A 20,958-nucleotide genomic window follows, 5' to 3' on the forward strand; every position below is an offset into this window, starting at 1 on the left:
ACAAAATAAAGGTGTTATCAGGTAATAACACCTTTGTTGTCATGTCATAACTGTTGTGTAATTTATGTGAATGTTGGCCCTTGTTTACCATGTCCAACCAGGAAGTACAACAATAAACTTCACCAAAATTGTCAAACCAGGGACAAATAGGCAAAATGTTTAGTCAAATCTGAAATGTAATCCTGTTCACTACATTTAAGTGAAAGGTGTAGTCTAACCTGTCAAATGCCCTTTAAATCTCTAAAAGACCAAATTATTCCTTCCGTTGCTGTGATGGTTCTTATTTTTCATCTTTATTTTCACTGCACTCGCTCTTCACAACATCTCCTGGATTTAAAATGTCTATGTCTATTCAATTACCCAAGTCCTTTATGCTATAAAATCATTTTGAATAATAAAGTTGTATAAAGTAGAGTCTCCACCATTGACCTGAGCACTGCAAATGGCTTTTCGAGGTAATTTTGCGCATTAATATTACATTTAAAGAATGGCTTTATACTGTTTATGTGAAAAAACCAACAACAAAACTGTCCGATAGATGCATTCCATATGTTTAATCCAATAGCATGACCCTGGCTGTTACGTAATGGTGCATTTGGTCAGGATCACTAAGCACGGACAAAATGTATGTTTCATGTCAGCAAGATTGTTAAATTGAATGAATAGAAAAAAAGGTGTTGTGATTTCTGTCATGTCTTTGTGATTTGAATGGATTTGTTCAAGTGTTGTTTAATTGGATTGCCTTATGTTACAAATACACTTGCCTTGGCATGATTGAGGCCTTGTTGTTCTTTTTAAAACTGTACTAAATGTCCCATGGAGCACATTGATTGGTCAATGCTGCTGTGACCCTTGGACGTGGTGTTGGAGACGAGCCAGGATCGACTTCAGCCACCAGAGGGACCGACTGGTGTGGCCCCCCACTCCAAACTGACCCAGAGGCACAAGCTTTAGGAGACATACATGCGTGAAGTGAAATGTGTTTTTGATTGTACTATTGCATTGAAATAGGGATAATAAAGATGTAATGTCTGATTTAATACACCCTAATTACCTAAATTACCATGAACAAAAACTAACAGCTAAAACAAACAGCTTTCTTCGGCTCTGACATAATATGTAATTTATTATTATTGCTTTTGAGACATCTGTAGTTTGAGCAATAAATTGTTCTTACATCCCATACATATGATATTTTTTATTTGTCGATTGATTCATTCATTTTGACTTTGTGCCAAGAAAAATATCATTATAACATAATTTATATGCATGTATACTAAACCACAGAAAAGGGAGGGCAACATTTTTTGTGGTGTGGTTCATTCATTCCTAACTTGCCAGGATCCTAAACCCTAATCTGGTTCCTCAAAGATCCTCAGGGGGTCTCAAGGGGTCCAAAGTAGATTGTGTGAATTTTAATGAAGGGGTGGCTTTTGAATTGCTTGAAATCACTGTTTGAGACCATCTTTATGAAACAGAAAATAAGGAGGATGGTGAAAAAGGGTATGATGCTGGTTAAATTAGTAGATTATATTTTAGGAAGACTTAAGTTAAATAATTTGGTGTCCCACGGTTAAACAAGAGGAGTCAACATGTGGATATGTTGTCCAGACACCCCAGATTAGATAAAAATTAAATTAGTCGAGATTAAGATTTTGCAGTAGTTGTATTTGTTTTGTTTTATGTACGCATGGCTTTATGTGGAAGTCATTACTGAGTGAAGAAACGAGCAAACGATTGCATAATCACAGACTTTAACCTTTTTAAATCTAAATCTATAATCAGACTGGCTTTTAACCCTCTGTAATGCAATGACTCTTTATTATCTACAGTTTGATTTTACTTAGTTTTTATGTTTTGTATTGCCTTGGTTTTTATTGTGAAGCACTTTGAGTGTTGTAAAGGGCTCTATAAATAAACGTTGATAGATTTATTGATTGATTGAAAATTCAGATTTGTTGAAGTTTGCTAAATTAAAAGTGATATGAATTCAAGATACAAGCTACAAAACGCTGCACATTGCTTGCATTTTTATTCCATATATTCTTCTACTTGCTAACATTATATAACTCCACCTCTCATTGTACAAAAAACATAAAAAAAAAAAACAATAAACAACTTAAAACGTGTCCTACGGTAGCCTTCGGAGATCTTTTTGCGCAATACCGCCAAATCATTTCCTGTTGCGCGACACTCTGACGGAGCCGCGGTATTACGGTAAAGTGGGCGGGCTCTGTCCTCCATGTGCGTCGCGTTGTTTGATTGACATGGCGGAGTGTCCCAGTCCGAGTCGCGCCGCGCCAGCAGACAGGCAAAAGAGCCGAGCCTGGGAATAAAAAACGCGCAGCAGCTCCGTCTGTTTCCCCCCCGAGATTCTTTTATTACAGCGAGGTGAGTGCTTCTACACGCTTGTCTTAACCGTGCGGAGAGTGTGTGCTTTTTGAGACACGAATGTTACCAAAAAAAAAAAAAAACAAAGAAAAGGGAAAAGTTTTGAAAGTGCGTGGAGAGTTTGGAGAGCGCGGTGAGTTGCGCGCTGACGCCGGCAGTCTGGGACACGAAAAAGGGGAAAAACTGCGGCGGCGCACGGGGAGAGGCAGAAACGAAACTTCCAGAGGCATTTTTTTACGCAACGATTTTTTTTTTATACAACAACAGCAGTTAACGATCGTGCCCGAAACCGTCGCTGCTGCTGTTGTTGTTGTTGTTTGTTGGATTTTTCCCACTTTTTTGCGCTTCGTACGTCACTTCTCCGAGAGCTGCTCTTTGACTTTCACCCGTAAGAATGCGCTTTTTTTTTAGTTTTTAATCCCGGGAGACGAACTTCAGACGTGAGTGCGCAGCAGTCTCTTCTCCACCCCGCAAAAAAACCCGCAAATTTTCACCCCTTTTCTTGTCTTCTACTGCTCATTCGCGTGCGACTTTTGCGCTACTTTTTTGCTCGTGCCTCAAAATCAGAAAACGTTTTTTTTTTTTTTTTTATTATCATGCGCCGCAATAAAAAAAGAAAAGAAAAAGTCGGGATCTGAAGATGCTGAGGCAGTCAGATTTGACAGTGGCGGTTGCGAAATCTCCCAGTTGTTCATTCGGGGCAGGAGTTGTAGTTATGTGATCACTTTTGGACGCATTACTGCCTTTTTTTTTCATTGGAGGCGCTGCTTTTCCACCGCGCGGTTTTTGCAGAAAGCAGAAGAAAGTAGGGCTTTGGTGAAGAGAGGGGGGAAAAAGTGTTCTAACTCCAGCATAACCTAGCATTCCTTCCAGTCAGCCTGTCTGCCTCTCTCTCTTTCTCTCTTTCTTTCTTTCTTTCTTTCTCCCCCTCTCTCCCTCTCTCTCTCCCTGAAACGTCTACGTGTCTGTTTGTGCAGCGAAGACACATCTCCCTCTGATGCAGACGTCGAAATCAACACGTTTAGAGCTTCCAAATCATCTGTTTCAAAGGGCTGCCTTAGCTGAAATTCAAAAAATCCCCCCAAAAAATCATGCAATATACTATTTAAAGGTGCCAACTGTGACTATGACCAAGCTATTACACATTCACATGGTTTTAGTACAGAATATCCATCCGCGCTTCACCAGCAGGGGGAGTAACGAGCTACCTACCTACCGCCGTCCCGAATCCTGTCATTACGTGTTATTAATTAAAGTTTAGCGGTTCTTGCACTCAAAATAGCCGTGGACAGCGTGGCGGCTTGTCAAACGTTTCTCGATCGCACGGAGAGTATACGGTGCCTTTAATCTGCCTGACGGCACACAAAAACGTACGGCGCTCATTGGACGGTGTTTAGTGTTTAGGTTTGTGGATTTGACTGTCTTACCTCGTTCCCGTCCGTGCGGCAGGAAAATAACTCTCATATTTTTTGAAAGAAAAGTCGAAAGGAGGCGAAATCCGAGCCTAAATACATGACGTCAGATGACATTCCTTTGGTTAAAAAAAAAAGGCTGATGTGGCTGTGTTTTTTTTTTTTCCTTGTAGAAAAGTCGATATCCAAAGGGGAAAGAGTGTTAGGAAGAGAAGGAGGAGGGGGGGTGGAAGCGTTCTGAAAAGGTGTGCGCTAAACAGGGACGCCAGAAATGCATGCAAAAGTTGTAACAAAGACATTTTCAGCAATCAAATCCATGCATTGTAGTAACAGTAGCAATGTCCCAAATCCTGGCAAATTTTCGTCTCGCCTTGCACTTAAACGCTTGCCCAACAGGAAAGATTAGGTGTCACATTTGGAAAGAATTACAAGCCTGCAGGACACTTCTTTTTGCCACTTTCTCCTGAGCGTTGTGTTGTTTGAAGAATAGGGAGTGGATTTGCGTGTTGGTGAGCTGTAATAATACACGCCTGCACTTATTATGTCAAGTCTACACGTACAGTGTGTTTGTTGGCGTAAGTAAGTAAGCTATAGGTATGCATCCTGGTTAACCGAACGGGAATTAGGTCCGTGTGAGCCGTGACCTCAGACGCTGAACGCCGCGAGTATGTAAACAAACTCGTTGGCTGTCATTTTCACGAAAAAGAGACTGTCGATTAGGTTTTGCTTTCTCGAAAACAAACTCGTCTCTAATCCTTTTTTAGTTTAAATGCGCTCTCATATCTCGTGATTGTGTCTGACGGGTTGGTAAGCGGATCACGCTCAAGGGGATCTGTAAACAACTAGTTAAAGCTTTGTTGCATGGTCCCCTCTTGTGATTTTTCCCCAAGTACCCTAAATGAGGCTAGCCTTTGTTACGTTTGGCCATTATACGCTCTCTTTGCATCAATAGCAGCCAGGTTAAGTAACACTGTGTACATGCTATTGGCCTGCTTTCCCATCAAACTGCAGCACAAGGAGGACATGGTGTTTGTGTCACTAAAGGTTTCCAGTGTTGTTTTGATCCCGCTTATTACTTTGTATGTACTATTGCTCCTATTGCTACTGTGTTTTAAATTTTTTTTCCTGCTTGGATTTCTGTTAGAACTGATTGGCGTCAAGTAGGGCTGCAATCAAATCGAAAATGCAATTTGAGTCATAGTAAAACATAATTCCCTCGACAAAATCGCTTGTGTTATTCTGCGTTATAAAACGGCTAACCTAGTTGTTTAGATCCGTGTAGACATACCGTATTTTCCGGACTATAAGTCGCATCGGAGTATAAGTCGCACCAGCCAAAAAATTTATAATAGAGAAGAACAAAACATAAGTTGCACTACAGTATGAAATGCAGTTGCAAGTGTGACAATAACAAATAATATCACATATAAGTTGCTCCGGAGAATAAGTATATATATAAGTATAAGTCGCACCATTTTTGATAGTTTTGGCCGGGGTGCGACTTATACTTATATGTATACTTATACGTATACTCCCGAGCGACTTATATGTGATATAATTTGTTATTTTCACAAAATACGGTACATGTGATACTTTCATCAGTTTGTTAGTTTGTAGGCCTAAAACATAAATCGCAAATGTATTAAAGGCAACTTGAAGTATAATTGCAATTAGATATTTTTTCCAAATTATGCAGCGCTGATGTCGAGTAATTTTGTGACTCCTTTTGTACATTAAGAGAACAACATGGCTCGCTTTTATTATAATGTATCTGTATCGTATCTGTTTAGCATATGGCTTAAAGGGAGTTAATTTATGACGCTATTACCTCAGCCATAAGGGGGTTGTCTGCATCTTAACTCCCAAAACATCTGCCTAAATTCATCCTTGCATGTCAACTTTCTACTTGCACCGACACAAAGCCCCATTCTCCGCAGTCTTCAGGTGCACGGGGGAAACGGGGTCAGCGTAGGGCCAGGATGCTCCCGTCTCGCATTGTGCAATGTGTTTGCTTGTGTGCTAACGGAGCGCTAACCTAGAACATGTTATCCAACGGCTTGAGTTACCCAAAGGTGCTTGTGTGTCAGCAACAGAAGCCGCGGAGCCTATAGAGTTACTGTGACAATACAATATGTACCCTGGAAAAAGTGTGTGAGACCGTGAAAGAGAAGATGGCAACAAGAACGGGAGGGCAGCTCCAGTTCAGTCCTCAGCGGATTTTCTTCCTGTTGCATGGATTTTCCTGCAGGTTAGATCAGATTTGAATATTGTGATACCTGCGTGTGGTGTTGTGGAGGTAAAGTGCGTCATTTGGTGGCATTGCCAAGTGTTTTGGTTACAATAAAGTGGTTTCGTTGACACCTTTTGAAATCCTTTTTGCGTTGAGAAAAGTGTTCATATTGATCACACTTTTGAAACATGATTAATCCCAATTATTTGATGTTTTTAAACGATTTTTTTGGTCCGAAGGCAAGAAGGTTTAAGCGTGAAATGGGGATGAGAGAAAATTCTATCATTTCATTATTTCACGTATAGTTTTCCAGTGTTCTTGGTGGTTTGGTGAATTATTTGGCTTCAAACAATTCACCAAACCATTTTCCTTTCTTCACACGCAATCTTGATTTTCCGCACCGAGCGCTCGACATCTCCACGGGCCACAGACCAGTATCGCTTTCCGCTCCACGCTCGCGAGTCGCCGAGTGATCTGTGCTCGTTTACATATGAACTGAAGCGATGTGCAAAGTGAAGTGCAAGATATCAAGGATGCTCTTGAGCACAGTGATTCTAATGGAGAGCGCAGTTTGCACACAAGGCAATTCAAAGGGCTTTACATAAAAGGGAAAAAATGCATTAAAAGAGAAGAGTGAAAATAAAATCTGATCAGTTTTATGCACAGCTAAACAAATTCGTTTTTAGCCTTAACATTGTCAGAGTAGAGGCCACCAGCAGGAGGCCGGTCCATGTTTAGTCCTGACTCTGGCACCAGCAGGAGGCCGGTCCATGTTTAGTCCTGACTCTGGCACCAGCAGGAGGCCGGTCCATGTTTAGTCCTGACTCTGGCACCAGCAGGAGGCCGGTCCATGTTTAGTCCTGACTCTGGCACCAGCAGGAGGCCGGTCCATGTTTAGTCCTGACTCTGGCACCAGCAGGAGGCCGGTCCATGTTTAGTCCTGACTCTAGCACCAGCAGGAGGCCGGTCCATGTTTAGTCCTGACTCTGGCACCAGCAGGAGGCCGGTCCATGTTTAGTCCTGACTCTGGCACCAGCAGGAGGCCGGTCCATGTTTAGTCCTGACTCTGGGCACCAGCAGGAGGCCGGTCCATGTTTAGTCCTGACTCTGGGCACCAGCAGGAGGCCGGTCCATGTTTAGTCCTGACTCTGGGCACCAGCAGGAGGCCGGTCCATGTTTAGTCCTGACTCTGGGCACCAGCAGGAGGCCGGTCCCTGAGGTCCTCAGAGTCCGAGATGGTTCATATGGCACTAACGTGTCCGAGTTGTACTTTGGTGCTAGGCCATGGAGAGACTTCAGCTGCTTTAAAGTCTATTCTCTGAGCCTGAAGCGAATGTGATCGTACTTCCTGGTTCTAAATGGTTCTATAATGCCATAATTATTTTCTGATTAATCACATTTGATAACCACCACTACAACATTATGTAGTATTTTTGTTTTACCCCTTGACAACGATGTTTGTCTCATAAGTAGAAGACATTAAAAAAAGTTGAATCCACTTCTGTACATCGCCACTAAGTTGAAGAGATTGGCTTAACTGTTGTTTTCTGTAGTACAGTAGTATTGGGCAGTGTGTTTTGTAGACTGTTGTGCTGTAGTATTTAAAGTATTTCCTTCTAAAAATGTTGATCATGCTTATCTTCTTGAAGCCTGCATACAATTCTGGTCATTGGGAGTGAAATCCAGTTCAACCTTTGTGTTTAGAATCAACCTTTTCATGGTGGAGACTGCACTAGTAGATAAAACTTTATATTATTCATGTTTTCCTTTGATGATACACTGTTACTACTATACAATACAATAGACTCCAAGTCCAATACATAGATTAACGGACTGTGAATGTGCCTTATTGCAGCTCATAAACTCGACACTAGATCCCCTAGTTCAGCGTGTACTTTCACTCCTCCGAATGGACCAGGTGGGCACTGTCTGTTCTTCTAGTGGTGACATTTTGAAGAAGAAGCGGCCCGTTGTGAGGGGATCCCATCGCGGGGCTGCAGATGTGATGAGAGGAGGCTCTGTTCTTTTGAAGGTCAAGGTACTGACACCTGGAAAGCCGGAGAACTGTCTCTGCTCTCGTCTCCTCCTTCTGCGCGTCCTTAATAACGACAGGCAGTAAAGTGCACATGTGGTGTCCCAATGGTGAAGGGGAGACACATGCTTTTCGCCTTGTTCTGACCTGCAGCCTCTCTGGACACGTGATGTAGTTCTGCAGAAGTCGGTCTTTTCGGAGTCTTTTCGGTGGAACTTGCTTAACTAAAGAAATCTCTGGTCGACTTGAGATGCGTGCTTCGATTAGACTGCTGAAAGGATCTCTGAGATTATCCACACTGTACTTACAAGACCATAAGCTCACAGGAATTTATGCAAAAACAACAAATTGTATACCAAGAAGTGCATTTTATATTTGGACCTTAAAAGGGAGATGAAGCTCACAGTTCTCTTCAGCTAACTTGATCCAAACCTTCTCCTTTCTGCTGTGGTTCATGCAAAGTCAATGTCAGTCAAATAAAAATTGAATACAAATGTTGGTAGACTAAGACGCCATCGCCTGACTAAAGTCTTACAACACTACCTAACACTCTGATACAATTGTAAAAAAAAAGAACAATAGACGACAAGAGCAAACGGTTGACATAAAAAGGCAATGCTGGACCTGAGCTTGTGGCATAATCACTTTTTGTGGCCTTCTATCATAGTTCAGTCAAAACCATAAACTATATCTGGTCCAACATAGTCAAAAATAGAAAACAATGGACTACTGAACTCGATAAACCTCAGATTCTTTTTAAAACCTTGATTGGTTTCTCGGTAGAAAATGAATGAATGAATAAATGGTTTCCTAGCACTTTTTTCCGTCTTTATCACTGTCCACGAAGCAGCCACTCAAGGTCCATAGTTGCTGCCGCCTCGCTGGGATCAACTCCAGTCTCCACGTCGTCCACGATCCTTAATTCGAAACGGGATTGACTGCATCGTTAACATTCAACAGAGTGAGGAGCTTTTTTCATTATGTACTTTGCTCCTCAGCCTTGGGTCCGGGCCCTCTTTCTCAGCCCGGAGCCCCGTGTTGAAGTATCCCAGCATCTCGTGTTTGCTTGGCGCGGAGCTGTAATGTTTACCCGCCCCCTCCCCGCCACCCTCCACCCCCCGTCCCTCACCCCTCTCATTCTCCGGAGCCCTGTCTGTCTTTTTTTTTGTCTCCCTTGATAATTTCCTGCATTGTTGACAGTTGATTTAGAGGAAGATAAAAGAAGCCTTTCAACTTTTTCCTCCGCTCCCATTCTCCAGGCTCCTGTGTTGGAGGATGGCTTTAGCGTAATGTTTCATAACCGCGCCACTTTTGTGTCAGGTTTTTTGCCAGTTTCTGTTCCAGATAAGGCGTCTGACATTTGGGGCTGAGTACGATTATTGGCAGTTCAACTAAAGCTCCCCAAGGACTGTCAGCGAAACTCACTCCTATCCTACTTTTTCACAACAATGGTACCGTCCCAAGGCCAGGTTTCTGTTTTCAGTCAAGTATTTTTATCAAAAGGGACTGGTTAAATGGAGTCAAACGTATATTGTAGAACCGTGACATTTAAAATTATGTTATCAAGGAACATGAACTAGAATTACACCGCGGCATGTGATGCAACACATGACTTCACTTCTCCATTCTCTGTTTATGACTTAGTGGACAGAGGAGTGCGGCCGTATGGTTAGACTCAGCGATGGCGGTGAAGTTCTCCCATAGAGGCCCGTGTGAGGCGTGAGTTGTTGGGCCTGGATCGCCAGTGCCCCCTCGCAGCTCCTGAGCCCACAGTCAGGCCCCGGGGCTGAGCTTAAACTATATATACTCTGAATCTACTAATCCTGACCTGAGATAATTGTCATTACATTCAATATAACATAAGAAAGGTACTGGTAATATAGCTACTGAAATCAAGTCGTTAGAATTTAAATTGATTTGATATATGAATTGAATGTGTTGAAATGAAAGTGTAGATAGTTATAGATGGCTATGGTAAAGTGCTGAGACCAGGTTTGCTTATAACGTTGCTATAAAGAAGTGAACTTGGCATCTCCGTGATGGACCCGCTCACTCTGCAGCCCAGGTAGCCCTTGTGCTAAGACGGCCCACAGTGTGTGAATATGTGTTCAGCTGTGTCTCAGACTTGCCATACATGCAGAATACGTACAAGGCTAACTTACCGTGCCTGCATTAGCATGCCGGGCATGTTGGTGTTCCTAGTCGGCGGCTCCATGGAAAGTTCTGTCGCTCATTAATGGCTGTTTTTATACCTTGTTTAAGAGTGTCTCGACTGTCTGCTCCGGAGTGTGCTCTGCTGCTTTCATGTCTGCGATGTTACGTTTTCTGTATTTCAAATGTGTGCTCGATTGTCGTATCGCTTGTTTTCTGAAATGGGAGGCTCGTGTCAATAGCGTTTGTCTCTTCTCAGTGCGCCATGTACAGCTTGGTCGGACCTGAGAGTTGCTGCTTGGGGAAGGAAGTCGATGTGTTTTTTATGCAAAGCCACATGTTTTATTGCTTTCCCTTGTTAAATCACCTCCTCCTCCCTCGCGCTCCCCTCCAGGGTATGCAGACACACTCCTGGCCTTTCTCCCCCGCCCGGCGCGGCGCTGCATACCTAACCTTCCCACCTATCCTTTCCGCTTCTGCCAACTTTACACTCCAATGCTTTAACAATACAACTAATGAGCTTGTACTCTATTAGCGCTATCGTCGTGTCTGACTTGAACCCAAATCTTCACGTGTATTAGAATGTCAATGGTGCGAATATCGATCAAGCTAAATACGGCTTTAAATAATAGCCGGGGAACACCATCTATTCAAATGTTAATTCAGGTTAATGCCGTTGACCTGCATTTTAGAATCGGATAAAATAAGCCGTGAATTAGAAACATCACGGTCACGCTGCATTCTCCCCTGTCAAAGCGCTCTTTATCGCGGGGGGCTAAACGCTACTGTACCTTCGGCTTTTGAAAAGGCTCGCTCACATATAAACACAGTTATCTCACTGTGGGACAAGGGGCTTCCTCTGCTCCTCCATCCATCCTTCTCCTCCTTCACTTCTCCCCTCCCTGCCCTGGAGCTCTGGAGCTGCCGGACCCCCCACAAATCACTAAAACATTTCAAACACACATGCATCCCTGAGCCGCTGTGTGAAATCCTTGGGCTGATTGAGGAGGTGGAATGTGACCCTGTGACCCCGGGCCGAGGGGCAGGAGGGGAGGGGGGGTTGTTATAACAAGTGGATGTATATACACTTTCCATTGGTGAAAAAGTCCCACCTGATGTCTTATTCAATTGTCCTGGAATAAACAAATCACTTTTATGTATTCTTTTGGCAATTTTTTACCCATAGAAGTTATTAAAATATCCACTTTGTATCTAGATATCCAATTTAATTCATTTCAACAGTAAGTTTTTAGACTTTGACCAACTTTATTGATCCACAAGGGAAATTACTTGGACACCATAGCTCAAGTTACATTGCATTTTCATTTTTTTTAACCAAATTTTATCTCACCAGCAAACCAGCGTTTTTCCAATATTTCTTTCAAATAGCAACTTGGCATCTGTTGGTAATAAGCATGTATATGTATAATCATTTACGATTATTCATGATTGACCTAACAGTCAAATCCTTAATTTACTTTCTTTCACAAGACTTTCACAAGACAAATTATAATTGTCACATCAAGAGCCAGATGAAAAAGTACTTAATATGAGTTGATCTATCTGAAATTCTAATTATTTTTCTTGCCAACGATTCTCACAATTTTAGATGTTTTTAGTCCTTAAGCTTATATTGTGACCTAAATAATCACTATTATTGATCAGCAGAGTCATTTGGACATCCCTTGTTTGCAATTCAACCTCTGTCTAGTGGTTTTGAGTTAAATTATTGTTAAATTAAGCTGCCCGTGAATCCCATCTCAAATTGACTGCACCAGACTCTGCAAAGCCACTAGAACAAAGATTTGAAACAAACGACTCTTCACACAGACTACATTGAGTGATCCGTGCCGAAATTCTCCGACTGGTTGAACTGTCTGTGCGGAGAGGATACGGCCTTCGCATGTAGGTGTGACTAAATAGCCCTTTTCTCTCGCCGCACCTACACATACAAACCACCCACGGGACGGGCTCTTTTCATGGCCCATAAACTCCATGATCAGAATACGTCTCGCTGGTTGGTCTTCCTCCACGTCCGAGAATGTGCGTGTTTGTGCATCCATGTGTGTCTGCGAGGGTGGGGGAGGAGCTTGGTTCACTTCAGGGCCACTTTGGCGTCATATCTGGTTTAATTAAAGGCAGGTTTATTATTACTTATTTTGCTGGGATAGTACCTTGTGGGGTAATGTTTATCTTAGTTTAACATTAGATTACACAAAGTATCTCTGAGTTAAAAAAAAGCATCAGGGCCGGAGGGACGGTCTGCCACCATTGGTCTTTCAAAGTTATGAGGTTTACAGTAATGGGTAAGGTTAGGAGCAACGTTAGGGTAATGGGTAAGGTTAGGAGCAACGTTAGGGTAATGGGTAAGTTTAAGAGCAACGTTAGGGTAATGGGTAAGGTTAGGAGCAACGTTAGGGTAATGGGTAAGTTTAAGAGCAACGTTAGGGTAATGGGTAAGGTTAGGAGCAACGTTAGGGTAATGGGTAAGGTTAGGAGCAACGTTAGGATAATGGGTAAGTTTAAGAGCAACGTTAGGGTAATGGGTAAGGTTAGGAGCAACGTTAGGGTAATGGGTAAGGTTAGGAGCAACGTTAGGGTAATGGGTAAGTTTAAGAGCAACGTTAGGGTAATGGGTAAGGTTAGGAGCAACGTTAGGGTAATGGGTAAGGTTAGGAGCAACGTTAGGGTAATGGGTAAGGTTAGGAGCAACGTTAGGGTAATGGGTAAGGTTAGGAGCAACGTTAGGGTAATGGGTAAGGTTAGGAGCAACGTTAGGGTAATGGGTAAGGTTAGGAGCAACGTTAGGGTAATGGGTAAGGTTAGGAGCAACTTTAGGGTAATGGGTAAGGTTAGGAGCAACGTTAGGGTAATGGGTAAGGTTAGGAGCAACTTTAGTATAATGGGTAAGGTTAGGAGCAACGTTAGGGTAATGGGTAAGGTTAGGAGCAACGTTAGGGTAATGGGTAAGGTTAGGAGCAACTTTAGGGTAATGGGTAAGGTTAGGAGCAACGTTAGGGTAATGGGTAAGGTTAGGAGCAACTTTAGTATAATGGGTAAGGTTAGGAGCAACGTTAGGGTAATGGGTAAGGTTAGGAGCAACTTTAGTGTAATGGGTAAGGTTAGGAGCAACTTCAGGGTAATGGGTAAGGTTAGGAACAACGGTAGGGTAATGGGAAAGTATAGGAACAATGTTAAGGTGACTGGTAAGGTTAGGAAATGGTTAGGGCAATGGATAAGATTAGGAACAATGTTAGTGTAATGTGTAAGGTGAGGAAAAGAGTTAGGGTAATGTGTAAACATCAATGACTTAAAAAAAACATGTGTATCGCCTGTTAGCCTTATCTTTATAAGCCTTATATTTATTTAGCCTTATATTAAGCCAGTTTAGAAACAGAAGAACTCATTACCGTGGAAACCAAATTGCTTCCGTCCCTCCGGACCCTACTGTCTTGCTCTAACCAAAAAGGAATACCCATTATAACATTCTTTTTTACAAAACAAAGGTGCCTGTCTGTTTCTTCTTTAATTGAGTCATATTTTCTTTCTGCTCCATTGTTTTGTCAAATTAATTATCCCGTAAATTAGATGAACTTTTGCCCCTCGTTTTACTTCACAATCGCACAGTTATGCCATTACCTCTACATCTGACACCTACTTCCCATATCCAACCAGGAAGTCAAATCATGATCCTCCCCAAAATGGTCAAACTATGGAAAACAACCTTTTTAGTCAAATCTTGATCAGTGGAGCGGCGCAGACATGGCCGCGGCAGGTCCACTGGCTGTTCTTGTCGCGTAAGAGTCCTTTCTCTCCTCTCTGTATGGCGCTTGTAATGTGGAGCTGATTGTGGCTGATGGGAGGTCAGAGGAGTGAAAGAGAAGTGGTCATGCAGTCACTGACTTTTGCACCGCTGGCGCTCTGTTGGATAAACATTGTCAATTCATTCATGAATTCGTATGAAGAATAGAAGTCTCATTGTGCACGGTTATGTTAATGGTTTGGTTTGGTCGGATTGCAATTTAGATGCTAGTTTTGTAGAGTTGTATAAGGCTTTATCTCGGAACAAAGGATTTACCCCTGAACTGGAGCATCTTAAAGTTTGAGTCTAGACGTTTATCTTTACACATATGACCAGCGCTTGTCATCATTTAATCAGTACACCATGACCTTCATAGAAAAGACTGTCTGGGGTAACTAGATTATTACAAAGCCCAATTTCAAACTCTGTGCTCATCAACCATGAGGCTAAAGTTAATATGACTTTATCTCACCATAATTTATTATATCCTGGTCAGCTCCAACAGTCTCAGTGAATCGTATTTTTAATTGGAGAATACAGCCCAGTCAGGCAAATGGGGAAGATGTTTCAGAATAGTGTTGTTACGATGCTAAAATGTCAAGCAAATTTTCAACACAAAAGAATAGTTTTATTTGTTATAACATGTTTTTTTCTGACAAAACTCAAGATCATTCTAAAACGGTTTGTGATTTTTTTTTTTTTAATATCGATACTCGATCAATAAGTTGCTAGCTTCTTTAGTTAGTTAGTTAGTATCTGAAATTCAGACCCAGATTCATGATGCCCAGTAATGCCTCACTTTCCCAAAGGGTTTAAACCAAATAGCAAGCAAATAGATTATTACATTTAAACGTGAACTTTTCCGGCGAATATTCTTCATGTTTGTCTCCTCAGTTATAGACAGGTTTAATGCTGCACTGTGGAGCATTCAGGGCAAAGGAATGACTAGGAATGAGTAGAAAGCAGATCGTCCTCAAGAAAAGTAGTATAAGGTTAAACTGAAGGGGTTCAAGTTCACTCCATTTGACTTTGACCCATCACCATATCATGAGCTTTAGGCGGCGAAACCTGGAACCTGAAAACCTTGAAAGTCGAAGTGCACAAAGACTACATTTGGTCCACCGATAAACTCTTGTGTTGTGTTGCCTGGTGACTGCGATATTGCCCTCCAGCCTCCAGTGTATACAATGAATAATGCGCATGTGTATCCAAAGGAGTAGCGTGCATGCTTCAGCTTTTGTCGCGCTGGAATTCGGGAATATTTGTGTTGCTAAGCTATTGTGTGTGTGGCCGTGCGCGATCGGTGCCTTGGTGCTTGGCGAGGAGGAAGTGGTGGTGTTTGTTTTAAACTAAGCACGCTCAGCCATGTGGGACAATTTAGCAGGAATGGGACCCCCACTCTCACAGAAATCTCTTGCTCACGGGCTCCTCCCCCCGCCACTACCCCCGAGCTCTTCTGAATGGGCGGCTGTCTTTTGAAGGGGTTGTTTGGGAAGTCGGGCCAGTGGTGTGGGGGCAGGGGAGAGGGGGCATGTTAGAGCTGCATACACTGGTTTATTTACTTTGTGGGGCTAGAACCTTTTTGAATGGTTTTAACATTTAAATGCTGAAAATGTGCCTTCCAATGAGGTGAGAATTTGAAGGATTTTTTTGTCTCGTTCTACCTTTTCTTAATCGGAAATGAAGCTTGATAACACCAGCTTGAAAAATTATTTAATATTTTAATCAATTGGAACTAGCCATGTCACATTGTAATTGTGAGGATAAACATGGCGATTAACAATTATTCATGATTATTGAAACCAAAACCATTAAAAAACCTGTAAAATCCTTAATTTTCTGTCATATGAATTGTTTTGCAGACATAAATAGCCACATATAAATTTTTTTACATGCAAGTTTACTTTTTTTTTGAGTGTTGAAATTATGTTTAATTTTACTTCTGAATGGGTCATGATTGTTATTTTTTAGCGCTTATTATTATATTATGACCTGAATAATCATGATTATCTATTAACCAAATAATCATTACATTGCTCGTTAGAACTGCTTTGAAACAAGTCAAACCAGCTACTTTCTTACTTAAAGGTGCACTATGTAACATTTCTGGTGGAGGGTGCACCGCCTGCTTTTCTCCAGAGATGTTTTTGTTTTGTTGTTATTGTTTTACCTGGAATTACACATCTCCATGGAGACGAGCAAGTGACACCATTTCTTTTGGCAGTCCAAACATCTGTAATGGAAAAAAATTGATAGATTTTCAAAACATTTTAATTCAATACTGTGGAACATTCCAGGCAAAGCGAAGAAGGTGGCGGACCCTCTGCCCAAAAACATACACAATGCACCTTTAAATAAAACGTGTGCTAATTCATCGTTATTTTAATAATTTATTTGTTTGAGACAGTGCCTATTAATGAGCATCTGTAATGAGTGTGTAAATATGCCAGAATATATCAAAGATGCTAATTTCCATCTGTTCATGGGCAGGTGACACACAAGGCAATTACAAAGCATTGTATAAAGAGAAAAGAAGCAACACTGAACAATGCAAAATACCACATTTAAAGGCGCTCACAGACAGTTTTAAAGGCACTCATTGACAGTTTTCCTTTATCCACTGTTTAAGTTGCAATTTGAAGGTGGCTAGAGTCAATAAAACAATCTTCTCAATCACAATCAGGTCAGTCTTGGAGTGCAGACATTCCTTTTTGCAGAGTTTAGGCTGGATATAGGGCAAAGACGATGGAGAGAGGGGCCAAAACAAAGCGTGACTAATGCTGATGGGCCGGGATCGCATTCGGAGTGAAAAGCGTGCGACCGCAGAACACAAACACACACGTACCTGTACACGCGGCCTTGTCAGAGCTGTCACTTGGAGATGGATTGAGTTTTACAGGCGCATCGTTTTAATGCCGATTGGACGGTGCATTTCGCCGCGTCGGAGGCACTGGCAGGCCGTGTGCGACGGATCACTGTAAAGGACGGACTTTACACGGGGCTTGTGCGGAACGGCGTCGCACTTGTCGGATATCGAGTGTAAAATGTCATGTGACGCGTCTCTTTCTATGCCAGAGTTTTCATAGAAGAAGGACTGCAAGACCTTGTGTTGCGTTCCTTGTGTCCGCTTATCTCCATGGAGACGAGAACATTGACCATAAGAGGGAATTGTTCTCGTTGAAAGCATTTGTCTGCAACATCTAAACCTTGAATATGTTGTGGTTTGCTATTAAGAGAATAAACGTTGCCATGGATCTAAAGCCTTCTTTGTTGAATTGGTTTGAAAAAAATATTGTTGCGTATTAAGACATACATGTCCTCGCAAGATGCATTTAAGTTTGTGGCTTTTATGGACAATTATTTTAGCCTAACTTGCCTATAGCAATCACTAAACTGTTAAATTCAGTGGAATCGGCTACAATCACCTTTCACCAAGAGCCGGAAAATAAACTGCTCATATTAATGATGAAACAAGATGTCAATGTTAATCACAACCTGAAGGTAACATTGCCCGGACTGTATCCGATCGAATGATGACTCAGGAGGGATTTCCCGAAGATGGTTCTCCTCTTTCCAAAGAACTGCTCTGCAAAATATGCCTTACAACTAATCAGTGACACGTAGTTTATTGTTTTCAGAAGGCAGATTACGGGAATCCGATTAGTCATGTTAAAATTGGCATGAAGATAATAATTTTGTTAAGTTGGTCGATATTTTTTTCCATTGGAGGCACCAAAATAAAGCAATTTTGTAAAAGGTATATTGGTTTTGCACTGGACAAATGCAGACTTAATGGCCAGTCAACCTGAATTTGAATTGACCAGTAACACATAAATCACAATTCTCATCATGTTTTCTGTCGTTTCTTTTTAATAGAGTTTAATAGAGCCTAATGCGAAATGAAAAATCTTGAAATGTTATGCTCACATTAACACGTCGGATTGTAGGGTTAAAATAATGGTGTACTTGCTTTTTGAGTGCATTGGCTTTTGGCCTGAAATCTCCCGCATTGGTTTGCAATTTATTTGGGCTGACCACATGCTTAAAGGAAGAGGAAGTGAAGTGGGAAAGTTCGAAGAGGGAACTACACAAAATGTGATTACATGCTTCATTATGGGTTAGTAGTGAAACAGTGCGGATGTCTAAAAATAATTCCTGTTGCTTTTATTTTTGCAGAACAGTGCGCTCTATAGACAGTTTTGTCGACATTTCAAACCGTGTGGGGAATATGATCAAAATCTGTCCTATATATTGGCCCTGAACTTTTTGGCTATTAGCTGCTCTGGAGGACTGGCATCGCAGTTCGTTTATACCGTATTTTCCGGACTATAAATCGCACCTTTTTCATAGTTTTGGCCGGGGTGCAACTTATATGTGATATTATTTGTTATTTTCACACTTGCAACCTTATTTCATACTCCAGTGCACCTTATATATATTTTTTCTTCTCTATTATGCATTTTTTGGCTGGTGCGACTTATACTCCACTTATTACTTACTTATAGTCCGGAAAATACGGTAAATGTGTAATGAAGAAGAACCATACCATTTCTAAGTCATGTTTTGAGGTTTTGGATTGAAAAGCCACCGTAGATGAGACAATTGGAGCTTTGCTGTAGATTCTGAGGGGCAGGATGAGCACCTATATATCATGTTTTCCCCTATTTCACCATGTTTTGTAATTGTTTTGAGCTGTAATCGTTCAACCTGCTCTCTCCAGCGTGTGTGGCCAGGCTGTGCTGACGAGATGCTTGGTTTTAGGGAGGGGTTAACGCCGAGCTCTCCCAAGGCCAACATACTCAGACATTCAGACTCAATGAACTCCACTCGGCAAAGCTTCGGAGAAAAAGACAGAGAGAAGAGAAGAAAATCTGGAAGCCCCACTTCGTCGAGGAGTGACTCACGATCATGTGCTTGTGGGAAAACGGCCACTTCCTCCACATTAAATACAAACAATCGAGGCCAGAAGTACACAACTGCCGGCTGAGATACTGCGAGGAGACAAACGAGGTTTATTGAAATGGAATTTAATGACATCAGGCCGAGTGATAACACTAATAAGGAGTGGTGTCTGTTTGTTGTGGTGTGTTTGGCATTGAACATCTGGTTAGTGAAGGCGCTCACACACCGAGGGACATTCCGTTAGATGTTTTAGCATTTCCGGTCACGTTGAGGGGCAAGACCACACCAACCAAAACTGAACAGACTAACAGATTGGACCAAAACTATTTAACGGTATTATATTTATGAGGATCACTTCACAGGTTAATTTAAACAAAGCTAGGATTCCTTAAAAAAAAAAAAAAAAAAGGAAGTCCCATATACATTACTGTACCTGCTTAAGTGTACGTAGTCAAGAAGTCAATCGACTGTGGATTGAAAGTGACACTGTGGATTAAATGTTCACCCACCATCTTCAAATCTTACTATAGTATCTCTGCATTTCCCACCAAAAACGGGCATTTTAGGTGTATTTATTTGGACTAGATTGGTGTAAAACGATTCAAACTAGCTTGTCGTTGTTTAGATTGATTTTTTTGTCTTATGATTATTGTGTCGTGAATAATCTTGATTATTGATTAACCAAATTATATTGACATTCCAAGTTGCAGTTTTATGAGCTGATTGTGAAGAAGGGTAAAACACGTCAACCATATAAAGTCATAAAGATGAAAAGAAAGTTGAACGTATTCCAAAACAATTCATGCTATCTGGTCTGAGCAAATAATTACCATTGAAAACCTTTAAATGAGCTGACGATAAATGATCATTTGGTTGTTGTTGTTGTTGTTGTTGTTTGCATCATCAGGACATGTTAAGCTTTTCTAAATACCTGAAATACTGGCTGATGTAACTCTTTGACACCTTGACCGGCTTAATGTAAAAGTCTCCTCCTCAAACACGAGCAGCAGCCGGGTGAATGTGGCAGCTCTTTCTCGTCTTCCCGTCGCTCTTGACTACGTGGCAAGCGCTGGACCATTGGGTTTACTGCCTGCTGGGCCCCTGCCACACCGCACACAGCTGCAGAGACATGGAGAGGAAGAGATGGAGGGAGAAGGAGGAGAGGGAGGAGAGGAAAAAAAAAAGTGTGAGTGAGTGTAAGAAAGGAGGTGAGAAGGGAAGAGGAGAGGGGAAGAGGGAAAGAGGAGAAGGGAAGAGGAGAAGGGAAGAGGAGAAGGGAAGAGGAGAAGGGAAGAGGAGAAGGGAAGAGGAGAAGGGAAGAGGAGGAAGGGAAGAGGGGAAGGGAAGAGGATAAGGGAAGAGAAGAAAGGAAGAGGATAAGGGAAGAGAAGAAAGGAAGAGGGGAAGAGAAGAAAGGAAGAGGGGAAGAGAAGAAAGGAAGAGGGGAAGAGAAGAAAGGAAGAGGGGAAGGGAAGAGGAGAAAGGAAGAGGAGAAGGGAAGAGAAGAAAGGAAGAGGGGAAGGGAAGGGAAGAGGGGAAGGGAAGAGGGGAAGGGAAGAGGAGAAGGGAAGAGAAGAAAGGAAGAGGAGAAGGGAAGAGAAGAAAGGAAGAGAAGAAAGGAAGAGGGGAGGGGAAGGGAAGGGAAGGGAAGAGGGGAAGGGAAGAGGAGAAAGGAAGAGGGGAGTGGAAGGGAAGGGAAGAGGGGAAGGGAAGAGGGGAAGGGAAGAGGAGAAGGGAAGAGGAGAAAGGAAGAGGAGAAAGGAAGAGGAGAAAGGAAGAGGAGAAGGGAAGAGGAGAAGGGAAGAGGAGAAGGGAAGAGGAGAAGGGAAGAGGAGAAAGGAAGAGGAGAAGGGAAGAGGAGAAGGGAAGAGGAGAAGGGAAGAGGAGAAGGGAAGAGGAGAAGGGAAGAGGAGAAAGGAAGAGGAGAAAGGAAGAGGAGAAAGGAAGAGGAGAAAGGAAGAGGAGAAAGGAAGAGGAGAAGGGAAGAGGAGGGAGGTGAATGGAGAGGGCTGAGAGAGAATCTGGGAAAGGGAGAGTG

At 42.2% G+C, this 20,958-nt stretch overlaps 1 long non-coding RNA gene across 1 annotated transcript in view; it reads left to right on the forward strand.

Moving 5' to 3' along the window:
• Window positions 1–2,272: 2,272 nt before the first annotated feature.
• LOC140370765 (uncharacterized) overlaps window positions 2,273–20,958 on the forward strand; it is a 43,293-nt gene continuing 24,607 nt past the window's right edge. The window contains exon 1 of the long non-coding RNA XR_011928390.1: window positions 2,273–2,391. This is a non-coding gene — a long non-coding RNA (uncharacterized lncRNA). The remainder of the gene's footprint in view (window positions 2,392–20,958) is intronic.

The sequence above is a fragment of the Eucyclogobius newberryi genome, unplaced genomic scaffold (assembly GCF_026437365.1).
Source record: "Eucyclogobius newberryi isolate DKJ021-1_F unplaced genomic scaffold, fEucNew1.0.hap1 SCAF_21, whole genome shotgun sequence".
Classification (NCBI taxonomy): domain Eukaryota; kingdom Metazoa; phylum Chordata; class Actinopteri; order Gobiiformes; family Gobiidae; genus Eucyclogobius; species Eucyclogobius newberryi.